The sequence below is a fragment of the Oncorhynchus mykiss genome, chromosome 19, assembly GCF_013265735.2.
Source record: "Oncorhynchus mykiss isolate Arlee chromosome 19, USDA_OmykA_1.1, whole genome shotgun sequence".
Classification (NCBI taxonomy): Eukaryota; Metazoa; Chordata; class Actinopteri; order Salmoniformes; family Salmonidae; genus Oncorhynchus; species Oncorhynchus mykiss.
The window spans coordinates 59,762,198-59,773,967 of NC_048583.1; positions in this window are offsets into that span (position 1 = coordinate 59,762,198).

An 11,770-nucleotide genomic window follows, 5' to 3' on the forward strand; every position below is an offset into this window, starting at 1 on the left:
TTACTCATCTCATATGTATACTGTACTCTATACCATCTACTGCATCCTGCCTATGCCGTTCGGCCGTTGCTCATCAATATATTTATATGTACATATTTTTATTCATTCCTTTACACTTGTGTATAAGGTAGTTGTTGTGAAATTGTTAGATTACTTGTTAGATATTACTGCAAGGTTAGAGGATATGTTAGACTATTGTCACACCCTGACCATAGTTTGCTTTGTATGTTTCTATGTTTTGTTTGGTCAGGGTGTGATCTGAGTGGGCATTCTATGTTGTGTGTCTAGTTTGTCTGTTTCTGTGTTTGGCCTGATATGGTTCTCAATCAGAGGCAGGTGTTAGTCATTGTCTCTGATTGGGAACCATATTTAGGTAGCCTGTTTGGTGTTGGGTTTTGTGGCTGATTGTTCCTGTCTTTGTGTTTGTTGCACCAGATAGGGCTGTTTTGGTTTATGTTCATGTTTAGTTTTCTTATTAAAAAACATGAACTTCAACCACGTTGCATTTGGGTCCGCCTCTCCTTCCCAGGAAGAATCTCGTGACAACTATTACTGCACCGTCGGAACTAGAAGCAAAAGCATTTCGCTACACTCGCATTAACATCTGCTAACCATGTGTATGTGACCAATAACATTTGATTTGGTTGATTTTTATGGCTCTTGACTTTCTATTCTGTTTTTGTTCTGTACGGTATGTATATTTTGTCAAACATTGTTTTTCAAAATGCTTTTTGATACTACATACGATGCGTTTTGACTAGAACCATTTCAAACATTTGCATAAAAGCTCCTTCAATGGCTTCAATGGTACATTTTTGGGGGGGATTCGCCACTGCTCTTGAACCGGCTAAGCTACAAACACCAAACCAACATTGTCATCTGCAGTCTGACGTAACTTACATTGCTTCAACACAGCTTTTTGCTACCAATTATAGGTTATAAATTATAACGCTTGTTGAGTAACACTTTATATGAAGTGGTTTACATAACACCTTTCTAAAAAAACAGTCATAACACATTTACTTTTGCAGTATCATTCATAACAACCACCATAACACATTTATTGAACATCATTCATTAGGAGTTATAAAGTAGAAGTCCCCTCCCACATACATGTTTATCAATCCATTGTACAACAACAAATCTCTTATTTTTACTGTCACAGCACCCGACCTCCTGACACACTATTGAAACAACAGGCTGGAACTGGCACAGTGTCAACCCACCACGGAGAAAAGGGGAAACACAGATTACACGTGGGGTTAAAACCTCAAGCAACCACTGGGGGCTTTCCACTCACCACCGAATAGGGAAAGGGGGATGTGAAACTCAGAGTGACACATTTTAAAATATGACTACATGATCTTACAATGCAAGATTATTTTATGGAATAGAGAGAGAGAGATACAGATATGACACACAGGATCTTAATTGGACCATTTTCTCACAGCAGGAAAATAATCCTGCAGCTACAGGAAATGTGAATTATTATGCGGATTATAATTAATGGACATTTTTGGAGGGGTTGATGGGAAAAAAATATATTCTCGCAAATCAAGTCTGACATTTTTTATTGGAAATGTAAATTGTTACGAGCCTTTTTATAACTCAAATACACAGAACATTTAAAAATTAAAATACAATAAGTCTCTGACAACAGGGTGATCATTATAAGCTCCTTAATAGGGCCCTAGCCGTTTGCGAGATTTGGTTGAAAAATAAACTTTTAGTATCTGTGTCCCGCTGGACGGTGTGCAATTCAAATAAATAATCATACATTTTATGGATTTTAAACATTTATGTACATATAAGTGTCTTATATCGGCTGAAAGCTTAAATTCTTGTTAATTTAACTGCACTGTCTGATTTACAGTAGCTATTACAGCGAAAACATGCCATGCGGTTGTTTGCGGACTGCGCCCCACATCAAAATATTTTTGCCACCGGCACAGGTTTCTTACATTCAAATATAACGATTTAAATATTCACTTACTTTTTGAAAATCTTCCACTGATTTGTCATCCAAAGGGTCCCTGCTATAACATGTAGCGTCGTTTTGTTAGATAAAATCCTTCTTAATATCCCAAAAAGTGAGTTTAGTTGGCGCCATCGATTTGAGTAATCCTCTCGTTCAACTTGCAGAGAAAGGAATCCGAAAATCTTCCCTTAAACTCTTATTTTTGAAGTAAAAAGCCTGAAACCTTGAACATAGACTGCTTACACCCTGTGGAAGCCATGGGAATTGCATCCAGGGAGCTAATTTTGTATATGACCTTTTTCTTGCATTTCTAAGAGGATGGTCTCTCATAAAAAAAAGTTCAGGTTTGGTTTTCTATGGATTTTCTACTACCATATCTATTGTGTTATATTCTCCTACATTATTTTAACATTTCTACAAACTTCAAAGTTTTTTTCTTTACAATGCTACCAATTATATGCATATCCTGGCTTCAGGCAGTTTACTTTGGGCACGCAATTCAGACAGGAAGTGGAGAAGAAAAGGGCCTAGCCCTAAGAAGTTAAGTTAATTTCCTAAACTTCTACACATTTTGCCATGGGGCGGAGAGAAACATTTGTACTTTTAAAACTAATTATCTGCAATTCTACACAGTTAGCCATTTCTGATGCTATCTCTTATGCCATGTTAGTATGATAGCAGAGTGAGAATGAATAACAAAATCAATGGAGGCCCCTTGGAGGTCAGGGCCCCTGGGCACGTGTCCTTCACGTCCGGTCTGTAATTCAGCCATGATTTAGATAGCTGGGTAGACTAATTTACCAATCCAAAACATTTTAGCTGACATGGGCTAATTGAGTGACTGTCAGTGACTGACATAACAAGAGGAAAACTGCTGATGAACCACCAAGTTTATTTTTTTTATTTGGTAGCTACTGTACCTATGTTGCTTACGACACAGGGCTGGCCCTGCTCCCCAACTCGGTGGCCTTGTGGTTAAATCGTCTGCCCTGAGATTGGAAGGTTGTGAGTTTGATCCCAGGTCAAGTGATACCAACGACTGTAAACATGGAGTCCAATACGTCTCTGTTTGGCATTAAGGAGATACACCCGGGAAAGTGTTCAGACTTTACTCCCCTTGACTTTGTCCACATTTTGTTACGTTACAGCCTTATTCAACCATGGATTCAATTCAATATTTTCCTCACCAATCTACACACAATACCCCACAATAACAAAGTGAAAACTGGTTTTTGAGATGTTTTGCTAATTTATTAATAACAACAACAACAACAAAAACGTATTTACATAAGTATTCAGACCTTTTGGTAAGAGACTCGAAAATTCCGATCTGGTGTATCCTGTTTCCATTGATCATCCTTGAGATGTTTCTACAACTTGATTGGAGTCCACCTGTGGTAGGTTAAATTGATTGAACATGATTTGGAAAGGCACACACCTGTCCCACAGTTGACAGTGCATGTCAGAGCAAAATGAGGTCGAAGGAATTGTCCTCATCTGCTAAATGACTAAAATGTGTAAATGTAGATTAGGAGTAAGGCCCTGCGACAGGCTAGCATCCTGTCCAGAGTGTGTACATCAAGATTAGTCATGCTACAGAAACAGGATATCTACTCCTACGAGCCATTTGGGTCAAGGCTACTTACCTCATTTTAACATGGACAAAGAGATGCCTGTCCTTTCTGTACGGTTCTGGGTATTTAAATATAACCTATACTATAGCACAATAAAACAAGCATATGCAGAAGCATATCTATATTTCAATTAAGTGTTTCTGTAAATTGTGTAGCAGTTCTTGGAATATTTATTTTTTCCAGAGATGTTTTCTAAAGACATTCACCAACCTCATGGAGTGTCCTCCATTTTGTTTTCTTCAGTGGTGGGATTGGTGGATATTCTTCTGATTTGAAAGATGTTCAAATAGTAAGCCTTTTATTCAGAAAGACAAGAATAAACCATGAAAAATGACAGTCACACAGCACCCCTACAATTTCCTCTGTCTTTTGTCATGCCGAAGCGAACAGAGAAGCAGTGGAGACTGGAACAATAGAGAGGAGATGAAAGGTAGGTATAAAAAAAAAACAGGTGGAAGTAGGAGAAGAGAGAGAGAGAGAGAAGAATAGAAAACGAGTGGGGGGTTGAGTGGGGGCCTTTTTGTGGCCAAGACCTGGAGATTTCACCAACCTTAGAGATCTGCAGACAAATCCCCGAAGAACAACAAGACCCCTGGCCCTTTTATTCATTTTTTATTTAACCAGGCAAGTCAGTTAAGAACAAATTCTTATTTTCAATGACGGCCTGGGAACAGTGGGTTAACTGCCTGTTCAGGGGCAGAACGACAACCCAGCTCGGGGGTTTGAACTCGCAACCCTCCGGTTACTAGTCCAACGCTCTAACCACTAGGCTACCCTGCCGCCCTGACAGCATCCCTGCTGAGATGTCCAAACCCGTGCTCCCCGCACATTCTGCTTATTACCAAAGTCTGTTAGCATGAAACCGTCTCCCAGCAGTGGTGGCACACCAAAATGATAACAAATCCACTTGGGGCTGCTGCTGCCAAAGTCCCAGCAAAAGTAGTTCTTCACAGACTGGTCCGGAACATCACTGAAGAACTCACATTGACGGGGCTGTAGTGAGCGGGTCAACAGCTTCATGTTCCTTTGTGTCCACATCACTAAGGACCTATCATGGTCCAAACGCACCAAGACGGTTGTGAAGAGGGCACGACAACGCCTCTTACCCCCTCAGGAGGCTGAAAAGAAAAGAGACCTCAGACCTCCGATCCTCAAAAAGTTCTACAGCTTCACCAATGGTTGCATCACCGCTTGGTATGGCAACTGCAGAGGGTAGTGCGTATGGCCCACGACATCACTGGGGCCGAGCTTCCTGCCATTCAGGACCTCTATACTAGGCGGTGTCGGAGGAGGACCCTAAGAATTGTGAAAGACTCCAGCCACCCTTAGTCATAGACTGTCCTCTCTGCCACCGCACAGCAAGCGGTACCGGAGCTCCAAGTCTGGGACCAACAGGCTCCTGAACAGCTTCTACCCATCAAGCCATAAGACTGCTGAACAGTTAATCAAATGGCCACCCAGACTATTTACATCGACCCCCTTATTTTATTATTTTTTATTGTATTTTCAACACTGACTGTCTTGCACAGTCTCAATGTACACTCCCTGGACTCTACTCACACACGCACACATTCACATTCCTTCACCCTTTTCACATATGCTGCTGCTACACTGTGTTTAGTATCTATGCATAGTCACTTTACCCCGACGTGTACATATTACCTCAATTACCATGACTAACCTGTACCCCCGCACATTGCCTCTGTACCTCTTCATTGTTATTTTATTGTAGTACTATTTTTCCTGTAGTTTATTTAGCAAATTTTTCATACTTTTTTTTTTAAACCCTCCATTGTTGGTTAAGGGCTTGTAAAGTAAACATTTTACAGTAAGGTCAACACATGTTGTATTTGGGGCATGTGACAAATAACATTCGATTGGATTTGAGGAACAACATAGTGAGGAGAGATCATCATTCTTTTTCACTGCGTAATAAAATCAATTGCAGGCTATCTAATAATTTGTTCAGGTGAGAATCTATTTGAATGGTAATTTCACTATATGACATAATGTTTTTTGTCTTTTTTCATGTTTTTTTTCTCCTTCCATTTTAAGCCTTACTGAACGAAGAGCCGTTTGGGAGCCAAATGAACATGGCTCTTGTAGGTGAATGCAGCCAAATTAACATGGCTCTTGTAGGTGAATGGAGCCAAATGATCATGGCTCTTGTAGGTGAATGGAGTCAAATTAACATGGCTCTTGTAGGTGAATGGAGCCAAATGAACATGGCTCTTGTAGGTGAATGGAGCCAAATGAACATGGCTCTTGTAGGTGAATGGAGCCAAATGAACATGGCTCTTGTAGGTGAATGGAGCCAAATGATCATGGCTCTTGTAGGTGAATGGAGCCAAATGATCATGGCTCTTGTAGGTGAATGGAGTCAAATTAACATGGCTCTTGTAGGTGAATGGAGCCAAATGAACATGGCTCTTGTAGGTGAATGGAGCCAAATGAACATGGCTCTTGTAGGTGAATGGAGCCAAATGATCATGACTCTTGTAGGTGAATGGAGTCAAATGAACATGGCTCTTGTAGGTGAATGGAGCCAAATGAACATGGCTCTTGTAGGTGAATGGAGTTAAATTAACATGGCTCTTGTAGGTGAATGGAGCCAAATGAACATGGCTCTTGTAGGTGAATGGAGCCAAATGAACATGGCTCTTGTAGGTGAATGGGGCCAAATGAACATGGCTCTTGTAGGTGAATGGAGCCAAATGAACATGGCTCTTGTAGGTGAATGGAGCCAAATGAACATGGCTCTTGTAGGTGAATGGAGCCAAATGTACATGGCTCTTGTAGGTGAATGGAGCCAAATGTACATGGCTCTTGTAGGTGAATGGAGCCAAATGATCATGGCTCTTGTAGGTGAATGGAGCCAAATGAACATGGCTCTTGTAGGTGAATGGAGCCAAATGAACATGGCTCTTGTAGGTGAATGGAGCCAAATGAACATGGCTCTTGTAGGTGAATGGAGCCAAATGTACATGGCTCTTGTAGGTGAATGGAGCCAAATGTACATGGCTCTTGTAGGTGAATGGAGCCAAATGAACATGGCTCTTGTAGGTGAATGGAGCCAAATGATCATGGCTCTTGTAGGTGAATGGAGCCAAATGAACATGGCTCTTGTAGGTGAATGGAGCCAAATGAACATGGCTCTTGTAGGTGAATGGAGCCAAATGAACATGGCTCTTGTAGGTGAATGGAGCCAAATGAACATGGCTCTGGTAGGTGAATGGAGCCAAATGATCATGGCTCTTGTAGGTGAATGGAGCCAAATGATCCGGCTCACAGAAAAGACTCACTACAGAACAGAGCTCAAAGGGGACAATGGCGTTTAAAAGGGCAATTACATACTTTTTTTTCCTTCTTTTTTTTTCTTCGAGTGAATAATTATTATTTATATTTATAATGAAACACTAATTAATAATAATAATATCAATCAGGATGTTGTTCCCAGTGGGGTAAATGCAGATGGAACAACGGCATGCTTCGCCCTACGTGCATTTTAAGCCACTATGCTGCATCAGTTGGGCTACAGGTGATAATGCTTATTACTAATAGCAACTCTGATAATAGACCAATAGGCCATATGGTAAACACAGTTTCAGCATCTTTAACCTGTCTCCTCCCCTTCATTTTTACCAATATGTTTTTGGGCTCATTTCTGGAGATGCTAATTATATTTTCATTTGGTGTCGGCATCATTTCATTTTAATTCATTTTGGAGTAATAAGACTTTAAAAAGTCACCAGAACTGAGCTTCTCGGTACTTCTTTCTAAAAATGATCCCGGGGAGGACTCCGGATCACCTAAGCAAGGGGACTGGACTTAGTCAAACGCGCACTTTCCCTAAAAGCATGATGGTCACGACTTTCTGACATGAAAGGGCAGGTTAATTTGGCCCCAGACAATCGATCTGAGATCGACTTGAGATCCAGTCACGGCATTTTTATGTTATTTTAAACCCTGAGTTAGGGGCAAAGCACGTTGCTGGCTCACACCTAAGAACCAATTTGTTATGTACCTTGTGTCTAGGATTCCTGTTCCTCTCAGTGTGTCTTGGTACACAACTCCGGTTTGAGTTTTCAGTTTAAGATCTTAGATACTGTATTATCGACAATGTTACAAACGGCAACAATGTGGGAGATTTTGGGTATTAAAGAACTACAGAAAGAGGACCTATCAGCTTTTAGCAACCAGCAGAAAAACAATGCTTTGGGACAATGCTTTGTGATTCGTTACACCACTTTTTATCTGACAACAACATTATCAGCTACTTTACTCCTATACTTTTTTTTGGTCATGTTTAAGATTCTAAAGCCTGATGCACCCACCAATGGGGGACAGATTTAGAGTTTAGGCCTAAAACCAAGAGAGACGTCAGCCCTGATAGAGTGGCAGGACTAGTTGTGACGAACCCTGTGGCTTGGCTATTATCTGGTGTTTCTGGTTGTGACGTCAGCAAGTCTCTGGGGTATTGCCACAGATATGGTGCATGCACACAATAGTAGTGTTCACTTCAGCACCAATTTAATTATCTGTCTGAACTAGTGCTTTTGAGACTGAAGAGATGACCTTCGCATAACCCTCTTTTGAAGAAACAAGTTGGTTCTCGTTTGTGTGTATTGGTACTTACTGTGTTTTGGGGGCGTTGTCTGTCTGCCTGTCTGCTTGTCTGCATTGGGTACATTGGCTACAAAGCATTTTTGGTGCCAATACCTGTATGTTTGTCTTTGAAAGAAGAAAGAAAAAGTATATGAATTCAAACGAGTATGTCGCAGACAATGTTATTGTTGAATCCAAGTTGAACCCAGGTTGAACCCATGGTGGGTGCGTCAGGCTTTAGAATCTTAAACATTACAAAAAAAGTATAGGAGTAAAGTAGCTGATAATGTTGTTGTCAGATAAAAGTGGTGTTGAACCCAGGTGAACCCATGTTGAACCCAGGTGAACCCATGTTGAACCCATGTTGAACTCAAGTGAACCCAGGTGTCAAAGAGAGCACATGGTCAGGTGCATTCTGATGTCTTTATTGGGTAACTGGTGTCATTAATTTGATCCAGGCACAAATCACCGTTTGTGAATTTTCAAGGAACATTTCCAACTCTTCCCCGGAGTCAAGTGGATTAACCCCAAACTTGATCCAAACTATTCCAGTACCACTCTCTGTTTAGACCATCGTCCTTTCATTGTCGTATTTTCCCAGTTTTCATTGCTGATTCTTTCTTTCCTGTGCTTCTTTCCTACACTATCCCCACCCTTCTTCCACTCTTGTATCCATCTCTTTGTCCCCCTGTGTGTGTGGAGTGCCGTGTAGCATTGGGAGCGGATCTGGTTTCTGCTGCTCCTTTATGAGTTAAAGTGGATGAGGAAATCAGACTAATATCTATTACTGATGAGGACATCAGACTGACATCTATTACTGATGAGGACATCAGACTGACATCTATTACTGATGAGGACATCAGACTGACATCTATTAGTGATGAGGACATCAGACTGACATCTATTAGTGACAGGGAGATCAGACTGACATCTATGAGTGGTGAGGAACATCAGACTGATATCTATTAGTGACAGGAACATCAGACAGACATCTATTAGTGACCGGGACATCAAACTGGCATCTATTAGAGACAGGAACATCAGATTGACATCTATTAGTGACAGGAACATCAGACTGACATCTATTAGTGATGAGGACATCAGACTGACATCTATTAGTGATGAGGACATCAGACTGACATCTATTAGTGACGAGGACATCAGACTGGCATCTATTAGTGACTGGGACATCAGACTAACATCAATTAGTGATGAGGACATCAGACTGACATCTATTAGTGAAGGGGACATCAGACTGACATCTATTAGTGAAGGGGACATCAAATGTGATATAAAATGCATATAGGAAGCGACCAGAAAATCTAGTCACAATGCAGACACAGTGGACTGATAACAAACACATTTTAATATCAAATTTCTTTAAATGTGGGCACAATCAGAATGTAGACAGGATCAGGACAAAGGACCCATGTTAGCACCAGGTATAAACGGGGCTACTGAAGAGGAGTTTGAAATGGCATTATGAGCGTTATGAATGATGTTGTTTTTCTAAATTGATTGTCTTTTTTGTTGTTGCTTGAAAGCGCTTTGAGATTATTTATGTAATGAAGAGCGTTATACAAGCTGAATAAACAATAATAATAATTGTTATTATTGTTATTGTTGTTATTATTATTATTATCATTGTTGTTATTATTATTAATGTTTTATTATGATTATTGTTATTATTAGTATTATTATTATTAGTATTGTTATTATTGATATTGTTGTTGTTATTATTATCATGATTATTATGATTATTGTTGTTATTATTTTTTATTATTTTTATTATGAGTGTTGTTATTATTAGTATTATTATTAGTAGTATTGTTATTATTGATATTGTTATTGTTGTTGTTATTATTATCATGATTATTATGATTATTGTTGTTATTATTTTTTATTATTTTTATTATGATTGTTGTTATTATTAGTATTATTATTATTTGTATTGTTATTAGTGATATTTTTATTGTTGTTGTTGTTGTTGTTGTTATTATTATTAATATTATTAGCAGATTGGGGTGATGACAGTTGATATAAAGCTGAAACCAACTCTCACTTGACCCTTTTAAGCCACACCAATAGAATGTTAAACAAAGAATAAAAAGCATTCAAGGTCTCATTTTTCACAGTGATTTAACTGTCAGACATTTACATAATTACACTATAAAACCGTCAGGGTCTCATGGAAAAAGACTATGGAGTGGAAAGCAAGTGTCTGTCTGGCAGAGTTGATGATTATACATTTAGGGCTAAAATAGTCATATTAATACTATTGCGTAACAGAGTTTGACAGTCTTTGTGTCCTTACTGAAAGCCACCAGACCTCGACATGTTTAGGTCTCTGCATGTCCTGTTATTCTCATTGAATAAACTTGTGAAGTTGGTAAGAACCTAGACGTGAGAAACATTTCAGTCAAAGGGTTCTCCTAGTCAAGGGTTCTCCTAGTCAATCTCCTCTCTCGTTGTTGTGTGTGTTGTATGTCGTTAGTAAGACTGGGTAGTAAGAATGTTCATTGTCTCACAAATGCAGACCTGGGTTCAGGTAGCCTAGTGGTTAGAGCGTTGGACTAGAAACTGAAAGGTTGTAAGGTCAAATCCCCGAGCTGAGAACTTAAAAGTTTTTGTTCAACCCCTGAATAAGGCTGTTAACCCACTGTTCCTAGGCTGTCATTGAAAACAAGAATTTGTTCATAACTGATTGACCTAATAAAATAAAAACAGCATTCCATTGGCTCTGTTGCGCCAGGCTAGCCTCAGGATCCTTTCAAGTATTTGAAAGAAAACTACAAATACTATTTAAACCCAGGTATGTTCCTTAATTGCAGTGTCTTTTGTTTGGTTCGGTCCAAGGCTCTCCTTGTCAAGTCTGTGAAACCTCTTTTTTTAATGGAGAAAAAAAAACTTCCCCACTCGCACTACCAGTTTGGTCTTGTCAGTATAATTTGATGTGCCTTAATACAGTATGTTATGTCTGAATGTGTTCTAATACAGTATGTTATGCCTGAATGTGTTCTAATACAGTATGCTATGTCTGAATGTGTTCTAATACAGTATGTTATGCCTGAATGTGTTCTAATACAGTATGTTATGCCTGAATGTGTTCTAATACAGTATGTTATGTCTGAATGTGTTCTAATACAGTATGTTATGCCTGAATGTGTTCTAATACAGTATGTTATGCCTGAATGTGTTCTAATACAGTATGTTATGCCTGAAGGTGTTCTAATACAGTATGTTATGTCTGAATGTGCCTTAATACAGTATGTTATGTCTGAATGTGTTCTAATACAGTATGTTATGCCTGAATGTGTTCTAATACAGTATGTTATGCCTGAATGTGCTCTAATACAGTATGTTAACTTATCTCTGAACCAACTGCATCCTCCAGTCAGAGTGTGTTAGCCGTCAAGCCTGCTGGGAGGAGCGACCCTGTGTGTGTGTGTGTGTGTGTGTGTTTACGTGTGTGTGTGTGTTTACGTGTGTGTGTGTGTGAGTGAGTGCTGGGAGGGGTAGTGACCCTGTTAGAGGAGGAGGGAGGGATTGTGGG